At 45.5% G+C, this 27,827-nt stretch overlaps 1 protein-coding gene across 7 annotated transcripts in view; it reads left to right on the forward strand.

The window, feature by feature from the left end:
- Positions 1 to 27,827, forward strand: part of eya4 (EYA transcriptional coactivator and phosphatase 4) — a 162,840-nt gene that overhangs the window by 19,426 nt on the left and 115,587 nt on the right. Inside the window, exon 1 of one of the 7 annotated variants that reach the window (XM_045212928.1) lies at positions 13,608 to 13,927. The exons of the other annotated variants lie outside the window; for them this stretch is intronic. The gene's annotated coding sequence lies outside the window, so the exon portion shown is untranslated. Of the gene's footprint in view, positions 1 to 13,607; positions 13,928 to 27,827 lie in introns of those variants that run through there. 7 annotated transcript variants of the gene reach the window in all.

Consider the following 27,827-nt stretch of genomic DNA (forward strand, 5'->3'; position numbering starts at 1 on the left):
CCCCTTTGCTGCTATAACAGACTCCACTCTTCTGGGAAGGCTTTCCACTAGATGTTGGAACATTGCTGCGGGGACTTTCTTCCATTCAGCCACAATAGCATTAGTGAGGTCGGGCATGATGTTGGGCGATTAGGCCTGGCTCGCAGTCAGGCGTTCCAATTCATCCCAAAGGTGTTTGATTGGGTTGAGGTCAGGGCTCTGTGCAGGCCAGTCAAGTTCTTCCACACCGATCTCAACAAACCATTTCTGTATGGGCCTCGCTTTGTGCACGGGGGCATTGTCATGCTAAAACAGGAATGGGCCTTCCCCAAACTATTGCCACAAAGTTAGAAGCACAGATTCCATGTCATTGAATGCTGTAGCATTAATATTTCCCTTCACTGGAACTAAGGGGCCTAACCCAAAACATGAAAAACAGCCCCAGACCATTATTCCTCCTCCACTAAACATTACAGTTGGCACCATGCATTCGGGCAGGTAGCGTTCTTCTGGCATCCGCCAAACCCAGATTCGTCCGTCGGACTGCCAGATGGTGAAGCGTGATTCATCACTCCAGAGAATGCGTTTCCACTGCTCCAGTGTCCGATGGCGGCGAGCTTTACACCACTCCAGCCGACGCTTGGCATTGCGCATGGTGAGGCTTGTGTGCGGCTGCTCTGCCGTGGAAACCGGTTTCATGAAGCTCCCAACGAACAGTTCTTGTGTTCGTTGTGCTGACGTTGCTTCCAGAGGCAGTTTGGAACTCGGTAGTGAGTGTTGCAACCGAGGACAGGCGATTTCTACGCGCTACACACTTCAGCACTCAGCGGTCCCGTTCTGTGAGCTTGTGTGGCCTACCACTTCGCGGCTGAGCCGTTGTTGCTCCTAGACGTTTCCACTTCACAATAACAGCACTTACAGTTGACCCGGGCAGCTTTATCAGGGCAGAAATTTGACAAACTAACTTGTTGGAAAGGTGGCATCCTTTGACGATGACACTTTGAACGTCACTGAACTCTTCAATAAGGCCATTCTACTGACAATGTTTGTCTATGGAGATTGCATGGTTGTGTGCTCAATTTTATACACCTGTCAGCAACGGGTGTGGCTGAAATAGCCAAATCCACTAATTTGAAGGGGTGTCCACATACATTTGTATATATAGTGTATTTCCGTGACACAAGTTGGGGGGAAAAATATTATTTTATATTTTATTCTGTTATATTTCATTATATACTACTATAAAGAATGTGTGTTGACTGTGCTTTTATATTCATGGCTCAGCCATATAGGCTGCACAGACCAGTGACATTATTCAACTCAAAATATGCCATTCTATTGTTTTTGAAAATAAACTGTATTAGTCTTATAATGATTCTTAGGACCTGCCTAAAAAATATTAGTAATGGACTTGTTTGTGATGGTGTATGTTCAATGGATGTGTTAAACTAGACGTCCACCCATATCGGCCCCACAACCTGGTATCAGTGCGTTTCCTATTATTCTGGTGTTAAATCCGGGACATACATATTTAGTATGTATGATATGTTACGTCTAGTCTATGAGACCAGGCTGCGTCTAATCCCACTCCTAAACTTTCCGGCATGTGCACAGGAGATATAAAAGGCTTATCCCGGCAAGAATGTGGTAAGAAATGGGACTGTATGAATTGGATTCTAAAAAAAAACATTGTCCGATTATTTTTTATTTTTTTTTACAGGCAACATACCGTAAAGTCTGTCTCTTTCTCTCTCTCTCTCTCTCTCTGCCCATGTATCTGTCTCTATTTCTGTCTCTGTCACACACACACACACACACACACACACACACACACACACACACACACACACACACACACACGACTGTTCCTGTAGTGAGCTGTAGCATTATTTAGAAGGCAGGCACCTGGGAACCCGACTCATCATTTAATTAACATGCTCTGAAAGGGATCTCACCCCTAATGAGATTAACCTGCATTATTCATACTGCGCTGAGACACACACACACACACTGACTAGGGTGTGGTTAGGGGGCTGCCTGGGGTGTGGTTAAGGGGGGCTGACTAGGGGATGCGGGGGCTGACTGGGGAGTGGTTAAGGGGTAGGGGGCTGACTTGGGAGTGGTTTGGGGGTAGGGGGTGACTGGGGAGTGTGGTAACTGTGGTTAAGGGATTGAGGGAGGACAGGGGAGGAAGGGTGAGGAGGGGGAGTAATGGGTGAAGCGAGAGAAACGAGGGTGGTCTCATGTTTCCTTCTGAAACAGAAGTGGAAGAGAGAAGCACTCTCTTTCTGGTTGGCCAACTAACATACTCAAATCAAACCAAATGTTATTTGTCACGGACGCTGAATACAACAGGTGAAAATGCCATGAAATGCTTACTTACAATCCCTTAACCAACAATGCAGTTTTAAGAAAAATAAGAGTTAATAAAAAATATTTACTAAATAAACTAAAGTAAAAAAATAAAAGAGCAACAATAAAATAACAATAATGAGACTATATACAGGGGGTACCGGTACCGAGTCAATATACAGGGGGTACCGGTACCGAGGCTATATACAGGGGGTACCGGTACCGAGTCAATGTGTGGGTACAGGTTAGTCCAGGTAATTGAGGTAATATGTACGGAATTTATTCAGACCCCTTGACTTTTGTTAGGTTACAGCCTTATTCTAAAATAGATTTTTTTTTTAAATACAAAATCAATCTACACACAATACCCCATAATGACGAAGCAAAAACAGATGTGTAATTTTTTTTTCTAATTTATTAAAAATAAAAAACTGAAATATTACATTTACATAGGTATTTAGACACTTTAAACAGTACTTTGTTGAAGCACCTTTGGCAGCGATTACAGCCTTGAGTCTTCTTGGGTATGACGCTACAAGCTTGGCACACCTGTATTTGGGGAGTTTCTCCCATTCTTCTCTGCAGATCCTCTCAAGCTCTGTCAGGTTGGATGGGGAGCGTCGCTGCACAGCTATTTTCAGGTCTCTCCAGAGATGCTCGATCAGGTTTAATACAGGCTCTGGCTGGGCCACTCAAGGACATTCAGAGACATGTCCCGAAGCCACTCCTGAAATGTCTTGGCTGTGTGCTTAGGGTCGTTGTCCTGTTGGAAGGTGAACCTTCGCCCCAGTCTGAGGTCCTGAGCGCTCTGGAGCAGGTTTTCATCAAGGATCTCTCTATACTTTGCTCCGTTCATCTTTCCCTCGATCCTGACTAGTCTCCCAGTCCCTGCCGCTGAAAAACATCCCCACAGCATGATGCTGCTACCACCATGCTTCACCATAGCGATGGTGCCAGGTTTCCTCCAGACATGACACTTGGCATTCAGGCCAAAGAGTTCAATCTTCATTTCATCAGACCAGAGATTCTTGTTTGGTCTGAGAGTCTTAAGGTGCCTTTTGGCAAACTCCAAGCGGGCTGTCATGTGCCTTTTACTGAGGAGTGGCTTCCCTCTGGCCACTCTACCATAAAAGGCCTGATTGGTGGAGTGCTGCAGAGATGGTTGTCCTTCTGGAAGGTTCTCCCATCTCCACAGACGAACTCTAGAGCTCTGTCAGAGTGACCATCGTGTTCTTGGTCACCTCCCTGACCAAGGCCCTTCTCCCCCGATTGCTCAGTTTGGCCATGTGGCCAGCTCTAGGAAGAGTCTTGGTGGTTCCAAACTTCTTCTGTTTAAAAATGATGGAGACCACTGTGCTCTTGGGGACCTTCAATGCTGCAGACATTTTTTGGTACCCTTCCCCTGATCTGTGCCTCGACACAATCCTGTCTCGGAGCTCTACGGACAATTCCTTCAATCTCATGGCTTGGTTTTTGCTCTGACATGCACTGTCAACTGTGGGACCTTGTATAGACAGGTGGACTCCAATCAAGTTGTAGAAACATCTCAAGGATGATCAAAGGAAACAGGATGCACCTGAGCTCAATTTCAAGTCTCATAGCAAAGGGTCCGAATACTTACGTAATTAAGGTATTTCTGTTTTTTATCTGTAATCAATTAGAAAAAATGTCTAAAAACCTGTTTTCGTTTTGTCATTATGTATTGTGTGTAGATTGCTGAGGATTATTATTATTATTTTTAATCCATTTTAGAATAAGGCTGTAACGTAACAAAATGTGGAAAAAGTCAACGGGTCTGAGTACTTTCTGAAGGCACTGTAGGTAGGGGTAAAGTGACTATACATCGATAATAAACAGCGAGTAGCAGCAGCGTCAAAAAAGGGGGGGTCGAATCAAATAGTAGCCATTTGATTAACTGTTCAGCAGTCTTTTGGCTTGGGGGTAGAAGCTGTTAAGGAGCGTTTTGGATCTAGACTTGGTGCCCCGTTTCAGCTTGCCGTGCGGTAGCAGAGAGAACAGTCTATCACTAGGGTGGCTGGAGTCTTTGACAATTTTTAGGGCCTTCCTCTGACACCGCCTGGTATAGAGGTCCTGGATGGCAGGAAGCTCAGCCTTCCTCTGACACCGCCTGGTATAGAGGTCCTGGATGGCAGGAAGCTCAGCCTTCCTCTGACACCGCCTGGTATAGAGGTCCTGGATGGCAGGAAGCTTGGCCCCAGTGATGTACTGAAGGGAAAGGTTGTTATCCTGGCACCACACGGCCAGGTCTCTGACCTCCTCCCTATAGGCTGTCTCATCGTTGTCGGTGATCAGGCCTACCACTGTTGTGTCGTCGGCAAACTTATTGATGGTGTTGGAGTCGTGCTTGGCCGGGGACTAAGCACGCACTGTCACGCTCGTCGATGAGAGAGGACCAAGGCGCAGCGTTACGAGCGAACATATTTATTATTTAAACGTACACACGAACAAAACAACGAAAACGTGACGTCTATGGTACACCATGAAACCACACGAACAAAATCCCACCAACACAAGGTGAACACAGACAGTTTAAATATGGCTCCCAATCAGAGATAACGAGCCGACAGCTGACACTCGTTACCTCCGATTGGGAGTCATTGACCAAATAAGGGAAACACAAAACCAATGACCACCCAACCAAACAAAACACAACCAAAACGAACACACCCTGGCTCAAAATACAAAGTCCCGGAGCCAGAGCGTGACAGTACCCCCCCCCTAAAGGCGCGGACTGCGACCGCGCCTCAAAACCCCAAATAGGGGAGGGCTGGGTGGGTGTTGCTCCTCGGAGGCGGCTCCGGCTCCGGGCTTGACCACCACCCTACTTCAATCCCCGCATAACGGCCCCGATCCGATCTGACCCAGCTGGCTGGATCAGGACTGACGACGCGCACCCCTGGCTTAGCGCGTGAGGCAGGAACGGACCGGACCTGGCTGACGATACGCACCCTAGGCTTGGTGCGTGGAGCCGGAACGGACCTCACCAGGCTGACGACTCGCATCCCTGGCTTGGTGCGAGTAGCAGGAATGGGCTGGACCGGGCTGACGACTCGCACCCTTGGCTTGGTGCGAGTAGCAGGAACGGGCTGAACCAGGCTGACGACTCGCACCCTTGGCTTGGTGCGAGTAGCAGGAACGGGCTGAACCAGGCTGACGACTCGCACCCTTGGCTTGGTGCGAGTAGCAGGAACGGGCTGGACCAGGCCGACGACTCGCATCCCTGGTTTGGTGCGAGTAGCAGGAACGGGTTGAACCAGGCTGGCGACTCGCACCCCTGGTTTGGTGCGAGTGGCAGGAACAGGCCGAGCTGGGCTGGCGACGCACCCCGTAGGCTTTGTGCGTGGAGCAGGAACAGGACGAGCTGGGCTGGCGACGCACCCCGTAGGCTTTGTGCGTGGAGCAGGAACAGGCCGAGCTGGGCTGGCGACGCGCACCACAGACTCGGTGCGGAGCGCAGGAACGGGCCGGGCTGGGCTGGCGACGCGCACCACAGACTCGGTGCGGAGCGCAGGAACGGACCGGGCTGGGCTGTCGACGCACACCGTAGGTTTGGTGCGGGGAGCAGGAATAGACCGGACCGTACTGGGGACACACACCACTGGCTCTACACCGGGATCTGGAACGGCCCGGACCGGACTGGCAACACACGCCAGTACCTCTCGCCGTGCCTCTACACCTACCATCCCCTCTTCTACCAGTGGCCCCCGTAACCTGGCGGCCTCCTCTGCAACCCCGCTGGACCGCTCCATAGCGGCCTCCTGCTGCCCCGACGTCGTGAGCCCCCCCCTAAAAATTTTCTGGGGGTCTCTCCAGGCCTCCAACATTCTCTCCCATCTCTCGCTCCTCTGTCTCCAACCCTCTTCACTTAGCTCCTCCATGGGCTTGACCCAATCGAAGCTGCCACGGAGATCTATTAGCGATGGCTCTTGGACACGCTGCTTGGTCTGGTCTTGGTGGGATTTTCTGTCCCGCTCGTCGATGAGAGAGGACCAAGGCGCAGCGTTACGAGCGAACATATTTATTATTTAAACGTACACACGAACAAAACAACGAAAACGTGACGTCTATGGTACACCATGAAACCACACGAACAAAATCCCACCAACACAAGGTGAACACAGACAGTTTAAATATGGCTCCCAATCAGAGATAACGAGCCGACAGCTGACACTCGTTACCTCCGATTGGGAGTCATTGACCAAATAAGGGAAACACAAAACCAATGACCACCGAACCAAACAAAACACAACCAAAACGAACACACCCTGGCTCAAAATACAAAGTCCCGGAGCCAGAGCGTGACACGCACCACTGCGGCACTGCTCTGTACTTTCATACTCCGATATCTGTTTATCACCTTGCTATTAAAATCTTCATTGTGTTTTTTATTTCAATTGGGACAAATGAAAAGCAATGGACAGTCAAGATTTCCAAGACAGTGAATTTGGTCATCAGTAAAAAGTGAATGGTGCAGAGCTTTTCTCTGTGTGTGTCTCTCTCTCTCTCTCTCTCTAGACATTGCTGGTTTTTAACTGCTGGTTTAATCCATTTTAGAATAAGGCTGTAACGTAACAAAATGTGGAAAAAGTCTAGGGGTCTGAATACTTTCCGAATGCACTGTATTTATGTGTGTATGTATATACCGTGTGTATGTATGTATTCACATGTGTGTGTGTGTATGTATGTGTGTCTGTCTCTCTCTCTCTCTCTCTCTCTCTCTCTCTCTCTCTCTCTCTCTCTCTCTCTCTCTCTCTCTCTCTCTCTCTCTCTCTCTCTCTCTCTCTCTCTCTCTCTCTCTCTCTCTCTCTCTCTCTCTCTCTCTCTCTCTCTCTCTCTCTCTCTCTCTCTCTCTTCAATGTAAGGGCTTTATTGGCATGGGAAACGTATGTTAACATTGCCAAAGCAAGTGAAGTAGATAATAAACAAAAGTGAAATAAACAATAAATATTAACAGTAAACATTACACTCAGAAGTTCCAAAAGAATAAAGACATTTCAAATGTCATATTATGTCTATATAAAGTGTTGTAACAATGTGCAAATAGTTCAAGTACAAAAGGGAAAATAAATAAACATAAATATGGGTTGTATTTACAATGGTGTTTGTCCTTCACTGGTTGCCCTTTTCTTGTGGCAACAGGTCACAAATCTTGCTGCTGTGATGGCACACTGTGGTATTTCACCCAATAGATATGGGAGTTTATCAAGATTGTATGTTCCTCTCTCTCTGTCTGTCTTTCTCTCCTCAGGCTCTGTAACCTTTTCAGTAGAAAACACTTCTGTTATGTGATCTTATCTGCTAGCCAGGTCTACAATCAATGGGGTATGGGGATTGAATGAGAATATTGAGGCTATAGCGGTTGTCAACATTCAGGTTACAAGCTGTGTGTGTGTGTGTGTGTGTGTTTGTGTGTGTGTGTGTGTGTGTCACCCCCCCCCACTCATTCTCTTTCTTTCTCTCCAGTCTTTTTTCTCTATAATCTCTTATGCCTGGAAAAGGGGCATTTTGGAGCTCCATAGACAAGGTTAGGGTTACACCTCCCCAGGGGGAAACAGGGGGATGGAGGAGGAGGAGATGGGGAGGAGGGAGGAGAAGAGGCACAATGTATTTTACATGAAAGGAAGGGGATAGGGTTACCAGGGCGATAACCACTCATAGAACTGGCCCCCGGGAGCCTACAGTGGTAAGGGCAGGCTGTGTGCAACCATCCCGGTTGGAGGTTTCTGGATCTCCTGCTTCTTCCCTCCTGATTCCCGGAATCCTCCAACCCGGGATTTCTGGAAAAACTGGGAATTTATTTTAAGTTTAGAATTTATGGAAAATGTTGCTACCCTAACTGTGTGTGTGGGTAAGGAGTGTGTTGCGGTGGGTGTGGATAAGGTGTGTATATGTGTGTGTGTGTGTATGTGTGTGTGTGTGTGTGTGTATGTGTGTGTGTGGGTGTGTGGGTGTGTGTGTCTGTGGGTGTGTGGGTGTGTATACTTAATTTGCTTTAATCTCTTTACAACTATCTCCTCCTCTTCCTACTCCTTCCATTTCAATTCAATTTAAGGGCTTTATTGTCATGGGGAAACGTATGTTAACATTGCCAAAGCAAGTGAAGTAGATAGTAAACAAAAGTGAAATAAACAATAAATATTAACAGTAAACATTACACTCAGAAGTTTCAAAAGAATAAAGACATTTCAAATGTCATATTATGTATATATACAGTGTTGTAACAATGTGCAAATAGTTAAAGTACAAATGGGAAAATAAATAAACATAAATATGGGTTGTATTTACAATGGTGTTTGTTCTTCACTGGTTGCCCTTTTCTTGTGGCAACAGGTCACAAATCTTGCAGCTGTGATGGCACACTGTGGTTTTTCACCCAGTAGATAAGGGAGTTTATCAAAATTGGGTTTGTTTTCGAATTCTTTGTGGATCGCTGTAATCTGAGGGAAATATGTGTCTCTAATATGGTCATACATTTGGCAGGAGGTTAGGAAGTGCAGCTCAGTTTCCACCTCATTTTGTGGGCAGTGTGCACATAGCCTGTCTTCTCTTGAGAGCCAGGTCTGCCTACGGCGGCCTTTCTCAATAGCAAGGCTATGCTCACTGAGTCTGTACATAGTCGAAGCTTTCCTTAATTTTGGGTCAGTCACAGTGGTCAGGTATTCTGCCACTGTGTACTCTCTGTTTAGGGCCAAATAGCATTCTAGTTTGCTCTGTCTTTTTTTGATAATTCTTTTTTTCAATGTGTCAAGTAATTAGCTTTTTGTTTTCTCATGATTTGGTTGGGTCTAATTGTGTTGTTGTTGTCCTGGGGCTCTGTGGGGTCTGTTTGTGTTTTAGCCAGATCCTAATTGGTATGTCAAATGTTATGTTCCTTTTGATGGCATAGAAGGCCCTTCTTGCCTTGTCTCTCACATCGTTCACAGCTTTGTGGAAGTTACCTGTGGCGCTGATGTTTAGGCCGAGGTATGTATAGTTTTTTGTGTGCTCTAAGGCAACAGTGTCTAGATGGAATTTGTATTTGTGGTCCTGGCAACTGGAACATTTTTGGAACACCATTATTTTTGTCATACTGAGACTTACTGTCAGGGCCCAGGTCTGACAGAATCTGTGCAGAAGATCTAGGTGCTGCTGTAGGCCCTCCTTGGTTGGGGACAGAAGCACCAGATCATCAGCAAACAGTAGACGTATGACTTCAGATTCTAGTAGGGTGAGGCCGGGTGCTGCAGACTGTTCTAGTGCCCTCGCCAATTCGTTGATATATATGTTGAAGAGGGTGGGGCTTAAACTGCATCCCTGTCTCACCCCACTGCCCTGTGGAAAGAAATGTGTGTTTTTTTTTGCCAATTTTAACCACACACTTGTTGTTTGTGTACATGGATTTTATAATGTCGTATGTTTTTCCCCAACACCACTTTCCATCAATTTGTATAGCAGACCCTCATGCCAAATTGAGTTAAAAGCCTTTTTGAAATCAACAAAGCATGAGAAGACTTTGTCTTTGTTTTGGTTTGTTTGTTTGGCAATTAGGGTATGCAGGGTGAATACGTGGTCTGTCGTACGGTAATTTGGTAAAAATAAAATTTGACGTTTGCTCAGTACATTGTTTTCACTGAGGAGATGTACGAGTCTGCTGTTAATGATAATGCAGAGGATTTTCCCAAGGTTGCTGTTAACGCATATCCCATGGTAGTAATTGGGGTCAAATTTGTCTCCACTTTTGTGGATTTGGGTGATCAGTCTTTGGTTCCAAATATTGGGGAAGATGCCAGAGCTGAGGATAATGTTAAAGGTTTTATGTATAGCCAATTGGAATTTTGGGTCTGTATATTTTATCATTTCATTGAGGATACCATCAACACCACAGGTCTTTTGGGGTTTGAGGGTTTGTATTTTGTCCTGTAGTTCATTCAATGAAATTGGAGAATCCAGTTGGTTCTGGTAGTCTCTAATAGTTAATTCTAAGATCTGCATTTGATCATGTATATGTTTTTGCTGTTTGTTCTTTGTTGTAGGGCCAAAAAGATTGGAGAAGTGGTTTACCCATACATCTCCGTTTTGGATAGATAACTCTTCGTGTTGTTGTTTGTTTAGTGTTTTCCAATTTTCCCAGACGTGGTTAGATTCTATGGATTCTTCAATTACATTGAGCTGATTTCTGACATGCTGTTCCTTCTTTTTCCGTAGTGTATTTCTGTATTGTTTTAGTGAGTCACCATAGTGAAGGCGTAAGCTCAGGTTTTCTGGGTCTGTATGTTTTTGGTTGGATAGGTTTCTCAATTTCTTTCGTAGGTTTTTGCATTCTTCATCAAATCATTTGTCATTGTTGTTAATTTTCTTAGGTTGTCTGCTTGACATTTTTTGATTTGATCGGGAAGCTGAGAGGTCAAATACGCTGTTCAGGTTTTCTACTGCCAAGTTTACACCTTCACCTGTCTATTTCTCTGTCTCTCTCTCTCTCTCTCTCTCTCGCTCAATTTCAATTCAATTTCAATTGAAGGGCTCTCTCTCTCTGTCTCTCTCTCTCGCTCTCTCTCTCTCTCTCTCTCTCTCTCTCTCTCTCTCGTCTCTCAATTTCAATTGAAGGGCTCTCTCTCTGTCTCTCTCTCTCTCTCTCTCTCTCTCTCTCTCTCTCTCTCTCTCTCTCTCTCTCTGTCTCTCTGTTTCTCTCTCTAACTCGCTCTCCGTCTCAATTTCAATTTAAGGGCTTTATTGGCATGGGAAACATATGTTAACGTTGTTAAAGCAAGTGAAGTAGATAATATAAAATTAACAGTAAACATTACACTCAGAAGTTCCAAAAGAGTAAAGACATTTCAAATGTCATATTATGTCTATATACAGTGTTGTAACAATGTCTCGCTCTCTCTCTCCCCCGTCCGTCCGTCTCTCTCTCTCTCCCGTCCGTCCGTCTCTCTCTCTCTCCCCCGTCCGTCCGTCTCTCTCTCCCGTCCGTCCGTCCGTCCGTCTCTCTCCCCCGTCCGTCCGTCCGTCCGTCCGTCTCTCTCTCCCCGTCCGTCCGTCCGTCTCTCTCTCTCCCCCGTCCGTCCGTCTCTCTCTCCCCCGTCCGTCCGTCCGTCCGTCTCTCTCTCCCCCGTCCGTCCGTCTCTCTCTCCCCCGTCCGTCCGTCCGTGTCTCTCTCTCCCCCGTCCGTCCGTCCGTCTCTCTCTCTCCCCCGTCCGTCCGTCCGTCTCTCTCTCCCCCGTCCGTCCGTCCGTCTCTCTCTCCCCGTCCGTCCGTCCGTCCGTCCGTCTCTCTCTCCCCCGTCCGTCCGTCTCTCTCTCCCCCGTCCGTCCGTCCGTCCGTCTCTCTCTCTCCCCGTCGTCCGTCCGTCCGTCTCTCTCTCTCCCCGTCCGTCCGTCGTCTCTCTCCCCCGTCCGTCCGTCCGTCGTCTCTCTCTCCCCCGTCCGTCCGTCCGTCCGTCTCTCTCTCTCCCGTCCGTCCGTCCGTCTCTCTCTCCCGTCCGTCCGTCTCTCTCTCTCCCCGTCTCGTCTCTCTCTCTCCCTGTCGTCCGTCCTCTCTCTCTCCCCGTCCGTCCGTCCATCGTCTCTCTCTCCCCGTCCGTCCGTCTGTCTCTCTCTCCCCGTCCGTCGTCCGTCTCTCTCTCCCTATCCGTCCGTCGTCTCTCTCTCCCCTGTCCGTCCGTCCGTCTCTCTCTCTCCCGTCCATCCGTCTCTCTCTCTCCCGCCCGTCCGTCCGTCTCTCTCTCCCCCGTCCATCCGTCTCTCTCTCTCCCCCGTCCGTCCGTCCGTCTCTCTCTCTCCCGTCCATCCGTCTCTCTCTCTCGCCTCGTCCGTCCGTCTCTCTCTCCCCCGTCCATCCGTCTCTCTCTCTCCCCCGTCCGTCCGTCTCTCTCTCTCTCCCGTCCATCCGTCTCTCTCTCTCCCCCGTCCGTCCGTCCGTCTCTCTCTCCCCATCCGTCCATCCGTCCTCTCTCTCCCCGTCCATCCGTCTCTCTCTCTCCCCGTCCGTCGTCGTCTCTCTCTCCCCGTCCATCCGTCTCTCTCTCTCCCCGTCCATCCGTCTCTCTCTCTCCCCGTCCAGTCCGTCGTCTCTCTCTCCCCGTCGTCCGTCCGTCTCTCTCTCCCCGTCCGTCCGTCCGTCTCTCTCTCCCCTATCCGTCCCGTCCGTCTCTCTCTCTCCCTGTCTGCCCGTCCGTCTCTCTCTCTCCGTCCATCGTCTCTCTCTCTCCCCCGTCCGTCCGTCGTCTCTCTCTCCCCCGTCCATCGTCTCTCTCTCTCTCCCGTCGTCGTCCGTCTCTCTCTCTCCGTCCATCCGTCTCTCTCTCTCCCCCGTCCGTCCGTCCGTCTCTCTCTCTCCCGTCCATCCGTCTCTCTCTCTCCCCCGTCCGTCCGTCCGTCTCTCTCTCCCCCATCCGTCCATCCGTCTCTCTCTCCCCCGTCCATCCGTCTCTCTCTCTCCCCCGTCCGTCCGTCCGTCTCTCTCTCCCCCGTCCGTCCGTCCGTCTCTCTCTCCCCTGTCCGTCCGTCCGTCTCTCTCTCCCCCGTCCGTCCGTCTCTCTCTCTCCCCCGTCCGTCCGTCCGTCGGTCCGTCTCTCTCTCCCCCGTCCGTCCGTCCGTCCGTCTCTCTCTCCCTTAGCTGTCCCATATACCACCTGGACTGCGTCCAAATGGCACCCTATTCCCTACGACTGCATTTTGACCAGGGCCCATATGGTGGTTCTGGTCAAAAGAAGTGCACTATGTTGGGAGCAGGGTGCCATTTGGGACAGAGACCTGGTTTTACCGCTCCAGTGACCCGCCTCTTTTCTGTCAGGCGTGTTTTCCTAGACATCTCATGCTGCCGTCTCCATTTGCTGTGAAAATACTTGATCAGGGGGATGTTTATGGACGACCCTCGACCTTCTGGAGAGAGAGAGGGAGAGGGAGGAGTATGAGGAGGCCGCCGCGGAAGAGAGAGTTGGGAGAAGACCTGTTCCACATTTACTAGAGAGCGAGATAGTCGTTATAACACTACATAGCCATAATATGACATTTGAAATGTCTCTATTCCTTTCGTGAGTTTAATGTATACTCTTCATTTTATATAGTTTATTTCACTTTTGTTTATTATCTATTTCACTTGTTTCCCCATGCCAATGAGAGAGAGAGCGAGAGAGCGAGAGAGAGCGAGAGAGCGAGAGAGCGAGAGAGCGAGAGAGAGCGAGAGAGCGAGAGAGCGAGAGAGCGAGAGAGCGAGAGAGCGAGAGAGCGAGAGAGAGAGAGAGAGGTGGGTTAGTGAGTAATGTAACTGACACCTTTACAGAGAGGGAGAGAGAGAGAGTGCCAACCAACCAACTTTTCTTCTGGAGAACAGAAAAACAGAGCGAGAGATGTAGCTAGTTAGAGAAGAGAGAGCGAGAAATCGTGTTAGTGAAGAGTAGCGAGAGATCGTGTTAGAGAAGAGAGAGAGCGTGTTAGAGAGACAAAGTTGCCGTGCATGTATTTAGGTTTGTGTGATTTGGTAGACGTTGTCTGGTGGATTGTGTGTTTTGGTAGACGTTGTCTGGTGGGATTGTAAAGGTTTTTATCACTGTGTGGATCTATAGCACTTCCCTCTGACATGGCTTTACACTGAGGTAAGACTGGACTGTTACTGTCTCTCTCTTTCTATCTATTTTCATCCTCCTGTATTTCCTCCACAGTCTCCTCCTCCTCCTGTCTCTCCTCTTCCTCCTCCTGTCTCTCCTCCACAGTCTCCTCCTCCTCCTCCTCCTCCACAGTCTCCTCCTCCTCCTGTCTCTCCTCCTCCTCCTGTCTCTCCTCCTCCTCCTCCACAGCTTCCTCCTCCTCCTCCTCCTCCACAGCCTCCTCCTCCTCCTGTCCCTCCTCCTCCTGTCCCTCCTCCTCCTCCTCCTCCACAGCCTCCTCCTCCTCCTCCTCCACAGCCTCCTCCTCCTCCTGTCCCTCCTCCTCCTCCTGTCTCTCCTCCTCCTCCTCCTCCTCCTGTCCCTCCTCCTCCTCCTCCTCCTCCTCCACAGCCTCCTCCTCCTCCTCCTCCTGTCTCTCCTCCTCCTCCTCCTCCTCCTCCTGTCCCTCCTCCTCCTCCTCCTCCTCCTCCTCTTGTCTCTGGAGTAACTATTAATCTATCATTCTCTCTTTCCTTTACTCTCTATTCTCTCCTCCTTCTCCTCCCGTCTCTCCTCCTTCTCCTCCCGTCTCTCCTCCTTCTCCTCCCGTCTCTCCTCCTTCTCCTCCCGTCTCTCCTCCTTCTCCTCCCGTCTCTCCTCCTTCTCCTCCCGTCTCTCCTCCTGCTCCTCCCGTCTCTCCTCCTTCTCCTCCCGTCTCTCCTCCTTCTCCTCCCGTCTCTCCTCCTTCTTATGGGACTTTACTCTGTCTTATTCTAATACTGGACTAACTCTAACTCTCTCTCTCTCTCTCTGGGTTCTCATAATGATGTGTCTTTGTCAATATTGGCAAGGCGTAAGGAGGTATCAGCGGTGCAATAAAACAGTGAGGAGTTGGTCAGTAGCTGGACTGTTTAATATCTTTAGTGATGTTCAAATAGTGTCATACTTTAGTGAAGTCAACACCTTTAGTGATGTTCAAATACATGTTGTATTTTTAAAGATGGTAATAATATTAACATAATTCAATAATATAAATAATCTTCAATAAAACATACATGCAATATGTAAATGTATTAATTATTAAATAATCACTTAATCGTATTTACTGAAATTTATAACATTTTATTATTCACTTTGAAATGTAGGAAGGAAGATTTAAACCACTGCAGTAATGCAAATCTAATAATAAAAAAGAGATTTAAACCTTTGTTGCAATGCAAACCTAATATTACACCAGAGATTTAAACCACTGTCGTAGCGCAAACCTGATACTATACCAGAGATTTAAACCACTGTCGTAATGCAAACCACTAAATGTGTTTCAGGCTTGTCGTGACGTGACTTACTTTAATGTATGTTATCTATCGAATCAACTAACTATGTTTAATTGTCACTCGATTAAATTAATCATGTAACAATTAACTCATTATGAATTTGGGGCACCACGGAAGAAGTTGTTTAACGAGTGACCATCTCCCAAATGAAACTCTTAGATATATATGTTATATATCGATAACAGTCACTTATTAAATAATTACCTCTTATCAGTCTCATTCTGAATGTCGCATAATCCTTGAACCTGCAAGAACTCTAACCTTATTGATGAATCAGCAATACGCAAATTGGCTTAATTATTTATTTACTAAATAAATAAATAATAACACAATACAAACACACATACAGTAGGGAAAGAAGTATTTAGTCAGCCACCAATTGTGCAAGTTCTCCCACTTAAAAAGATGAGAGAGGCCTGTAATTTTCATCATAGGTACACGTCAACTATGACAGACAAATTGAGATTTTTTTTCTTCAGAAAATCACATTGTAGGATTTTTAATGAATTTATTTGCAAATTATGGTGGAAAATAAGTATTTGGTCACCTACAAACAAGCAAGATTCCTGGCTCTCACAGACCTGTAACTTCTTCTGTAAGAGGCTCCTCTGTCCTCCACTCGTTACCTGTATTAATGGCACCTGTTTGAACTTGTTATCAGTATAAAAGACACCTGTCCACAACCTCAAACAGTCACACTCCAAACTCCACTATGGCCAAGACCAAAGAGCTGTCAAAGGACACCAGAAACAAAATTGTAGACCTGCACCAGGCTGGGAAGACTGAATCTGCAATAGGTAAGCAGCTTGGTTTGAAGAAATCAACTGTGGGAGCAATTATTAGGAAATGGAAGACATACAAGACCACTGATAATCTCCCTCGATCGCAAGATCTCACCCCGTGGGGTCAAAATGATCACAAGAACGGTGAGCAAAAATCCCAGAACCACACGGGGGGACCACCTAGTGAATGACCTGCAGAGAGCTGGGACCAAAGTAACAAATCCTACAATCAGTAACACACTACGCCGCCAGGGACTCAAATCCTGCAGTGCCAGACGTGTCCCCCTGCTTAAGCCAGTACATGTCCAGGCCCGTCTGAAGTTTGCTAGAGTGCATTTGGATGATCCAGAAGAGGATTGGGAGAATGTCATATGGTCAGATGAAACCAAAATATAACTTTTTGGTAAAAACTCAACTCGTCGTGTTTGGAGGACAAAGAATGCTGAGTTGCATCCAAAGAACACCATACCTACTGTGAAGCATGGGGGTGGAAACATCATGCTTTGGGGCTGTTTTTCTGCAAAGGGACCAGGACGACTGATCCGTGTAAAGGAAAGAATGAATGGGGCCATGTATCGTGGATAAAACCTCCTTCCATCAGCAAGGGCATTGAAGATGAAACGTGGCTGGGTCTTTCAGCATGACAATGATCCCAAACACACCGCCCGGGCAACGAAGGAGTGGCTTCGTAAGAAGTATCCTAGCCAGTATCCAGATCTCAACCCCATAGAAAATCTTTGGAGGGAGTTGAAAGTCCGTGTTGCCCAGCGACAGCCCCAAAACATCACTGCTCTAGAGGAGATCTGCATGGAGGAATGGGCCAAAATACCAGCAACAGTGTGTGAAAAAGACTTACAGAAAACGTTTGACCTGTCATTGCCAACAAAGGGTATATAACAAAGTATTGAGAAACTTTTGTTATTGACCAAATACTTATTTTCCACCATAATTTGCAAATAAATTCATTAAAAATCCTACAATGTGATTTTCTGGATATTCTTTTCTCATTTTGTCTGTCATAGTTGACGTGTACCTATGATGAAAATTACAGGCCTCTCTCATCTCTTTAAGTGGGAGAACTTGCACAATTGGTGGCTGGCTAAATACTTTTTCCCCCCACTGTAGGTTATTGATTACTAACGTAATACAATGAAAACAGGTCCCTAGTGGACTGGACTAACAATAGCATGAATGCTTGGGTAGAAGGAGGGTCAGAGTGGAAGGGAGAGACAGAGATTCAAACTATTGTTGTTACCTTGGAAACTACGCTCACGGAAATACAAATGTTTAGCACCCGCTCATTTGGATTAGAAATGCAACATGTATTTACGTGTAGCTGTCCTCGTTAGTTGAGTTGATGATGTAGGACTCTGGTTTTTTTTCCACCAGAGATCCCAATGTCCTTGGTAGAGTTTCTGGTCGTAGTGGTGGTTCGAATGGATACTTCAGCGTACCCTGTAGTTTGTAGAGTTGATCTGTTAGAATAGGTACTTCATATGTACAAATGGTTGTCTGAGAGGGATTGTCCTCTCCTCTCTCGTGTCTTTAGTGAAAGTTCTCTAGACGACTATACATGCCAGCTGCATACTGGTAATGCTACGGTCTAGTGAGTTTCTTCTTCTTGTGTAGATAATTGAGAGTTTCAGAGTTTCTCACCATTTCAAACGTATGGACTAACGTCTCACGTTTTCTGGTCTTTCTGGTCTCACCATTTCAAACGTATGGACTAACGTCTCACGTTTTCTGGTCTTTCTGGTCTCACCATTTCAAACGTATGGACTAACGTCTCACGTTTTCTGGTCTTTCTGGTCTTAACCATTTTAACGTTTAGCTTCACATCTGCTGGTCTGTAGAGTGGGGCTTCAGCTTCACGCTTCCTGGTCTGGTAGAAATTCAACCATTTGCAACATCCGGTTTATACCGTGCTTGGTCTGAGGTGAATTTCGTCACGTGGGGTTTTATACTTGAGTAGAAAAGGGGGCCGTTTCATCATGTTTGTGTTCATCTGGGTGTGGCCACTGACTGAGAAAAAATCTATATGGAAAACAATTAGCATCTAGAATGCTAAAATCACATTGTTATCTTCACAAAAGTATTATTATACTTAATCATTCATTTTATACAACAATTAGATGCAAACCTCATAACTGGGATGTGTACACCCCTAAAGATACAGTTATGTTGTTCCACCATCTTTAATGACATCACAACATAGTAATGCATTTGACATGATTGTTCTTTAAGTCCCCACCGACCATTTCCCACATTCTTTGGAGTAGGAATATTGTTTCATTATCCACTTTTGGATGTTGGAGTCTTGGCGGGAAGACTTCCTTTTGTTCCACAGGGAAATTCCCTCTCCCAATACCGCATGGCATGGAAAATAACGTTTCTGTAAGGGATTTACGACCGGTCATAAAACTGGCCCCCCCAGGAAAGGGGATGTTCAAACCTTTGCCTAACCGGCATCTTTGATCCTCAACCCATGAGGGCAAGTCATGACAGGTACATAGAGCAATGTCGTTTTTGTAAATGTGTGTTGGGTATCAGATGTCCAGCGTCAGAGGGGTTGAAGAAGACCAGGACTATTCTTCTCTTCCCTCTCTTCTCTCTCCGTGACGTTGCGTTCCCTGTTCTTGTCACGACTTCCCCCGAAGCTGCCTCCCCTCCTTGTTCGGGCAGGCTTCGGCTTTCGTCGTCACCGGCTTACTAGCCACTCCATATATCATCATTCCATTTGTCTTGTCTTGTCAATCACACACACCTGGTTCATATCCCCTCATTAGTCTGTGTATAAGTGTTCCCTCTGTCCCCTTTTTTATGTGAGTTGAGTTGAGTGTAGCTCGGTGGAGCTACCCGTACCTTGTATTGCCGGGGGTAGATTATTCCCCTGTGACTGTATTTTGTTGTCGCTATCCAGCGCAACTGTGTACGACGGAATAAACTCTGTATTCGGGTGAATTACCCTCCTGCGCCTGACTCCTTCTAATCACACTCATCACAGTTCTAGGGTTCTTCTCTCCCCGTCACGTTGCTTTCCCTGTTCTAGGGTTTTTGCAGTTCAACTAGAAAAATAAATAACTCAAATTCTGTTACTACTCCAATATTTATATCATGCCTAGATAACATGGTTAACCATCATGATTAGTCGACAGCCTGAAATATGCAGACAGATGGATTAAAAGTAAGTTTATATTTTAATACTTCTGACAGCCAACTTTCTAGCTCCGCCCACAACTTCTGAACTTTACAGCATTCCCAAAAAGCATGGATTATTGAGTCATTGTTAGTTTTACACTGAAGACATGACTCTGCCGTTGTGCTGTAGAATTTGTGAATTTTGTCTCTTGTGTAAAACATTCTATACAAGAGGTTATACTGGATTTAGTGTACATTTTAGTTAACTGTAATTTCGTTAGTTATACTCCCAACTGTCCCTCCATCTTGTGCCAACATCAGTTCTTTTTAAATCTTGGTTCCAACAGTTTAAAAGACAATTCTAAGAGATTTTCAGTTGGATCGGCTCTCTGCAAAGTTTGGTATATCTTACCTATCGTATGAATATGCTTTTCCGACTCAAAAAGGATTCCCTCAAGGTTGATCTGATGTCCAAAAGATTTCATTTCGAAATTTCGTGATATGAAACTTTTAAGTTGCATGTATTTGAAAATATCTTCATTGGTCAGTCCAAAATAGCTTTTTAAAGCTGTCATGGAAATAAATGTGTTTCCTGTTACCAAGTCAGTTACGGTCTCTATGCCTTTAGTTTTCCATGTGGACCAATTTATCGACAAATTCTGAAAAGCTATCCAAAGACTATTCCATAAGGTTGTGATTCTAGGGAGTGATATTTGGTTCTTGTAGAATACGTTTAATTTTCTTCCATATTGTTATAGTGTTCTTAACTATGAAGTTGTTAATGTTCTTAGCTTTATCCTTTGACAATAGACAATATTGACAATATTCTGGGGATGAGCGCATCTTCAATATGTACCCATTGTTCCTCTTTAGTGCATTTTACTATATGTCTCTAGTAAAAGCCTTGGGTGGCGAGTCTGGAAGGTTAAAACCACCCTCAGACTTAGGAAGATGTAAAACGTTCCTTTGTGTTCTATGAATTGTATTTGCCCATGGCTACTTCAATTTAAGGAACAAATACAAATACAAATCTATATTTTTTTAAATACACAATCATTAGGCTATACTCTACTATACTCTACTATACTCTACTATACTCTACTATACTCTACTATACTCTACTCTACTGTACTCAACTATACTACACTCTAATATAATATACTATACTATACTCTAATATACTCTACTCTACTCTACTCTACTCTACTCTACTCTACCATACTTTACTCTACTATACTATACTCTAACCTACTCTACTATACTCTACTATACTCTACTATACTCTACTATACTCTACTATACTCTACTATACTCTACTATACTATACTCACCTATACTATACTCTACTAAACTCTACTAAACTCTACTCTACTCTACTCTACTCTACTCTACTATACTATACTATACTATACTATACGCTACTATACGCTACTATACGCTACTCTACTCTACTATACTCTACTAAACTCTACTAAACTCTACTCTACTGTACTCTACTCTACTCTACTCTACTCTACTCTACTATACTATACTCTACTATACTATACGCTACTATACGCTACTATACTCTACTAAACTCTACTCTACTCTACTCTACTATACTATACTCTACTATACTATACGCTACTATACGCTACTATACTCTACTACACTCTACTAAACTCTACTCTACTCTACTCTACTCTACTATACGCTACTCTACTCTACTATACTCTACTAAACTCTACTCTACTGTACTATACTCTACTCTACTATACTATACTCTACTATACGCTACTATACGCTACTATACTCTACTATACTCAACTATACTATACGCTACTATACTCTACTAAACTCTACTATACTCTACTCTACTCTACTGTACTCTACTATACTATACTGTACTCTACTGTACTCTACTCTACTATACTATACTATACTCTACTATACTATACGCTACTATACGCTACTATACTCTAATATACTCTACTAAACTCTACTCTACTCTACTCTACTCTACTATACTATACTATACTATACTATACTATACTATACTATACGCTACTACACGCTACTATACGCTACTCTACTCTACTATACTCTACTAAACTCTACTCTACTGTACTCTACTCTACTATACTATACTCTACTATACTCTACTAAACTCTACTCTACTGTACTCTACTCTACTCTACTATACTCTACTCTACTATACTATACTATACTATACTATACTATACTATACTCTACTATACTCTACTAAACTTTACTCTACTCTACTATACTATACTATACTATACTATACGCTACTATACGCTACTCTACTCTACTATACTCTACTAAACTCTACTCTACTGTACTCTACTCTACTCTACTATACTATACTCTACTATACTATACGCTACTATACGCTACTATACTCTACTATACTCAACTATACTATACGCTACTATACTCTACTAAACTCTACTATACTCTACTCTACTATACTCTACTATACTCTAACCTACTCTACTATACTCTACGATACTCTACTATACTCTCTTGTTACCTTTACATGTAAAAACAGACATCTACATCTAAATCAACCTCTTTAAACACGATTAACACGTTTACTTAATAACCAAGCTTAGTTAATACCGTCATTAAGATTGCATCCCAAATGGCACCCTATTCCATTTGTAGTACACTATTTTGCCCCTAGGGCTCTGGTCCCATATAGCTCAGTTAGTAGAGCATGGCACTTGCAACGCTAGGGTTGTGGGTTTGATTCCCATGGGGGGATCAGTACAACAACAACAAATATGAAAATGTATGCACTCAATACTGTAAGTTGCTCTGGATAAGAGCGTCTGCTAAATGACTCAAATGTAACATGGTCAAAAGTAGTGCACTATAAAGGGAATAGGGTACCATTCTCTGGTCTAAAGTAGTGCACTATATAGGGAATAGGGTGCCATTCTCTGGTCTAAAGTAGTGCACTATATAGGGAATAGGGTGCCATTCTCTGGTCTAAAGTAGTGCACTATATAGAGAACAGGGTGCCATTCTCTGGTCTAAAGTAGTGCACTATATAGGGAATAGGGTGCCATTCTCTGGTCTAAAGTAGTGCACTATATAGGGAACAGGGTGCCATTCTCTGGTCTAAAGTAGTGCACTATATAGGGAATAGGGTGCCATTCTCTGGTCTAAAGTAGTGCACTATATAGGGAATAGGGTGCCATTCTCTGGTCTAAAGTAGTGCACTATATAGGGAATAGGGTGCCATTCTCTGGTCTAAAGTAGTGCACTATATAGGGAATAGGGTGCCATTCTTTGGTCTAAAGTAGTGCACTATATAGGGAATAGGGTGCCATTCTCTGGTCTAAAGTAGTGCACTATATAGGGAATAGGGTGCCATTCTCTGGTCTAAAGTAGTGCACTATATAGGGAACAGGGTGCCATTCTTTGGTCTAAAGTAGTGCACTATATAGGGAATAGGGTGCCATTCTCTGGTCTAAAGTAGTGCACTATATAGGGAATAGGGTACCATTTGGGACACACCCTGGGTGTTAATTCACTAATAAACATATAAATAAATAATTATAATTAGCGGAAATCAACAACAGCACCTGCATGCACCTCAGGAGACTAGGCGAGTCTCTCTCTCTCTCTCTCTCTCTCTCTCTCTCTCTCTCTCTCTCTCTCTCTCTCTCTCTCTCTCTCTCTCTCTCTCTCTCTCTCTCTCTTTCTCTCTCTCTCTTCCCCCCAACCAGGTCACAGGTCAGCTATTTAGGCATCTCAGATGACAGCCGGGTCCTTCAGGCAGCTCGGCAACCTAAGAGGAGGACCCATAGTCTGGTTCTTAACTGACTGACACAGGGGTGTTAACCTGCTCCTTAGGGGTGGTCGGGGGGGTTGGGGGTGTAATGTTTTAATTGTTACATTTATACTGAACAAAAATATAAACGCAACATGTAAAGTGTTGGTCACATGTTTCATGAGCTGAAATAAAAGATCCCAGAAATGTTCCATACGCACAAAAAGCTTATTTCTCTCAACTTTTGTTCACAAACTTGTTTACATCCCTGTTAGTGAGCATTTCTCCTTTGCCAAGATAATCCATCCACCTGACAGGTGTGGCATATCAAGAAGCTGATTAAACATCATGATCATTACACAGGTGCACCTTGTGCTGGGGACAATAAAAGGCCACTCTAAAATGTGCAGTTTTGTCACACAACACAATGCCACAGATGTCTCAATGTTTTGAGGGAGTGTGCAATTGGCAGGCGGACTGCAGGAATGTCCACCAGAGCTGTTGCCAGAGAATTTAATGTTAATTTCTCTACCATAAGCCACCTCCAACGTCATTTTAGAGAATTTGTCAGTACGTCCAACTGGCCTCACAACCGCAGACCACGTGTAACCACGCCAGCCCAGGACCACCACCTCCGGCTTCTTCACCTGCGGGATCGTCTCAGACCAGACAGCTGATGAAACTGTGGGTTTCCACAACTGAAGAATTTCTGCACAAACTGTCAGAAACCGTCTCAGGGAAGCTCATCTGCGTGCTGGTCGTCCTCACCAGGATCTTGACCTCACTGCAGTTCGCCGTTGTATCCGACTTCGATGGCCACTGGCACGCTGGAGAAGTGTGCTCTTCACGGATATATCCCGGTTTCAACTGTGCAGGGCAGATGTCAGACAGCGTGTATGGTGTCATGTGGACGAGCGGTTTGCTGATGTCAATGCTGTGAACATAGTGCCACATGGTGGTGGTGGGGTTATGGTATGGGCAGGCATAAGCTACGGACAACGAACACAATTGCATTTAATCGATGGCAATTTCAATGCACAGAGATACTGTGACGAGATCCTGAGGCCCATTGTTGTGCCATTCATCCGCCGCCTTCACCTCATGTTTCAGCATGATAATGCACGGCCCCATGTTGCAAGAATCTGTACACAATTCCTGGAAACTTAAAATGTCCCAGTTCTTCCATGGCCTGCATACTCACTAGACATGTCTCCCATTGAGCGTGTTTGGGATGCGCTGGATTGACGTGTACGACAGCGTGTTCCAGTTCCCGCCAATATCCAGCAACTTCGCACAGCCATTGAAGAGGAGTGGGACAACATTCCACAGGCCACAATCAACAACCTGATCAACTCTATGGTGGTCACACCAGATACTGACTGATTTTCTGATCCACACACCTACTTAAAAAAAAAAAGGTATCTGTGACCAAGAGATGCATATCTGTATTCCCAGTCATGTGAAATCCATAGATTAGGGCCTAATGAATTTATTTCAAATGACCTGATTTCCTTATATGAACTGTAACTCAGTAAAATGTTTGAAATTGTTGCGTTTATAGTTTTGTTCAGTGTAATGACTCTAAAAAAAGTGATGGCAATCATCCGTTTTTATCACCAGTAAGAAAATCCTAGGCATTGGCTGCTGTTAGCTTAGCTAACTGGCAAGCACAATAAGTCAACAATTTCAGGAGTACAGACTCCGGCAAATTGTCCGGTCACCCTCTAGTGGCGAAAGTAAGAACTGCCGAAAGTCAAAGTGGAGAATAATGATTCTGTCAAGGGAAAAAAAAGAAATTTAAATAGAGGCGTACTAATAGACCTTTCAAACCAAGATGTTTTTCCGCCAATTTTTTCCTGCTTTTCCTTACATCTGAAAGGTTTTGCCGGTATCAAACCCTTTTTTTCTGCCTAACGACCGAGTAATCATTTGGGTAATGTTCTGCCTACGGCTTGGTATGAAACGTAGCCATAATGCTGAGGCGGTAATGGCACGCACTACGCTGTTAAACTTTTGATAGTTGCTAGGCAGTGCCCGTTAACCATCCACCTGCCAGTTCTAAACTTTTGATAGTTGCTAGGCAGTGCCCGTTAACTATCCTGCCAGTTCTAAACTTTTGATAGTTGCTAGGCAGTGCCCGTTAACCATCCACCTGCCCGTTCTAAACTTTGCAAGGCATGTCACTTCACCCATCTCTTCGCATAGCCCACCACTAAGCATGCACTGTTTTCTTAGCCACAACTGGATGGATTCATAATGAATGACTGTGGGAATAAATATCACTGAATGATGAAACTATTGGAATAAACTAGGCTAATGCAAATGAAGGCAACAAATTGTTGCTTACTGAAACACCCAAAGTCATCCAATTGTTATAATAGGATTTGAAGCATTAGCCAGTAGTGCTGTCAACTATTTCAGCACCGTTTTGCGTTGCTTTGAGACAAAGCGTGGGGACTCGTCTTGATAAATCAATGTCCGATTTTTTCTTTTCACTGAATCTCCGTTTGGATATTGGTTAGGCGACAGTCAGGCTGTGGTGATGTTAGCTAAGTTGAGCTGAAGCTGCTCATGATCACCTTGTCTTGATGGCTCATTTTTTTGCCCTGATCAGAACATTTAGCCAGAATGTTATGTAGCTTAACAAGTTATTGTTTATTTACTCTCTCCCCCTTGGTAGCCTAGGATACCGACCAAAAGCCTGTGACTTCACTGACTTGTCTCGATCAATGTGATTTTAATTTTCACTGAATCTCCGTCTGTATATTTGGTTAATTCTCTGGCTGGGCATTTAGTAATGTAGCTCAGGTGTTCAACTTTCACTGGCGATGTCCCCCCCCTTCCCCTCATTTTGAAATTGTAGTTTTGTCTCCCCCTGTTTTATCATCTGATTATGATACAGCGGTGTGCTTTAGGACCATGTGGACGCCTCCGAGCGGTCGGTAAGGCATGCTTTAGGACCATACGGACGCCTCCGAGCGGTCGGGTAGGCATGCTTTAGGACCACGCGGACGCCTCCGAGCGGTCAGGGAGGCATGCTTTAGGACCACGCGGACGCCTCCGAGCGGTCGGGTAGGCATGCTTTAGGACCACGCGGACGCCTCCGAGCGGTCGGTAAGGCATGCTTTAGGACCATGTGGACGCCTCCGAGCGGTCGGGTAGGCATGCTTTAGGACCACGCGGACGCCTCCGAGCGGTCGGGTAGGCATGCTTTAGGACCATGTGGACGCCTCCGAGCGGTCGGGTAGGCATGCTTTAGGACCACGCGGACGCCTCCGAGCGGTCAGGGAGGCATGCTTTAGGACCACGCGGACGCCTCCGAGCGGTCGGGTAGGCATGCTTTAGGACCATACGGACGCCTCCAAGCGGTCGGTAAGGCATGCTTTAGGACCACGCGGACACCTCCGAGCGGTCGGTAAGGCATGCTTTAGGACCACGCGGACGCCTCCGAGCGGTCGGGTAGGCATGCTTTAGGACCACGCGGACACCTCCGAGCGGTCGGGTAGGCATGCTTTAGGACCACGCGGACGCCTCCGAGCGGTCGGGGAGGCATGCTTTAGGACCATGTGGACGCCTCCGAGCGGTCGGGGAGGCATGCTTTAGGACCACGCGGACGCCTCCGAGCGGTCAGGGAGGCATGCTTTAGGACCACGCGGACGCCTCCGAGCGGTCGGTAAGGCATGCTTTAGGACCATGCGGACGCCTCCGAGCGGTCGGGTAGGCTGTTTGGAGTGTTTATCCGACCGGATAAAAAAAATATATATATAAATGATTATGTCCCCCCCCCCCACTTCTAAAACCAAAGTTGCGCCCCTGATGTAGCCTAAATCAAGAGTAGGCCTATTACTTTGCTCGATCGCGTGGAGGCAACTCTAAAAGCCTGCGGAGGTTGTGAAATATTAACAAATGCTTTTGAAAATATAGATTGCTATTATTTTCTATTGGTATCATGATGAGGAAACTCTCAATGTAAGACCCTACGCCTGCTCCCTAACAAAGTGGAGTGAGGGTAGGAAAGAGATGAAATGTGGTTCAAAATATCATTTTTTTGTTGTTGATGATAGCGGTTCCACACGTTGCCATGACGCAAGTTGTATGGGAACATTTTCCTTTGTATTTTATGCTATTATATTTCATTATATTCTTAGCCTACTATAAAATATATGTGTGTTGACTGCGATCAGGGTAGCCTAACTATTGATTTCATATTCATGGCTCAGCCATATAGGCTGCACAGACCAGTAACATTATTCAACTCAAAATATGTTTTGAAAATACATTTTATTAGTCTTATAATGATTCTTAGGACATGCCTAAAAATATGTAGTAATGGACTTGTGTGTAGCGGTAGGATGGAATCAGGCGCAGGACACAGAACTATAAAAACAAAGTTATTTACTGGAACAAAAATAGCAGAGCAAATCCTCCACGCAGGGAAGAGCAAATACTGGCTCACCAAAAGACAGCAAAATAACGAACAATCACGCACAACACCATGAGGGAACCAGAGGGTAAAATAGGGAAACTAATTACCATAATGGATAACAGGTGTGATCAATACAGACAAGACTAGTGTAACACAGAAAACATCAATCGGTGGCAGCTAGTACTCTGGTGACGACGAACGCCGAAGCCTGCCCGAGCAAGGAGGAGGGGCAGCCTCGGCTGAATTCGTGACAACTTGTTTGTGATGGTGTATATTCAATGGATGTATTAAACTAGACGTCCACCCACATCGGCCACAACCTGGTATCAGTGCGTTTACTATTATTAATGGATGTAAATCCTGGACACTCCATTTAGTATGATATGTTTCTTATGGATATATTATTTTGTGGATGTCCATCACTCATTTTGTATGACATGTTACGAAT

This window comes from Coregonus clupeaformis, unplaced genomic scaffold (genome assembly GCF_020615455.1).
Source record: "Coregonus clupeaformis isolate EN_2021a unplaced genomic scaffold, ASM2061545v1 scaf0065, whole genome shotgun sequence".
Taxonomy (NCBI): domain Eukaryota; kingdom Metazoa; phylum Chordata; class Actinopteri; order Salmoniformes; family Salmonidae; genus Coregonus; species Coregonus clupeaformis.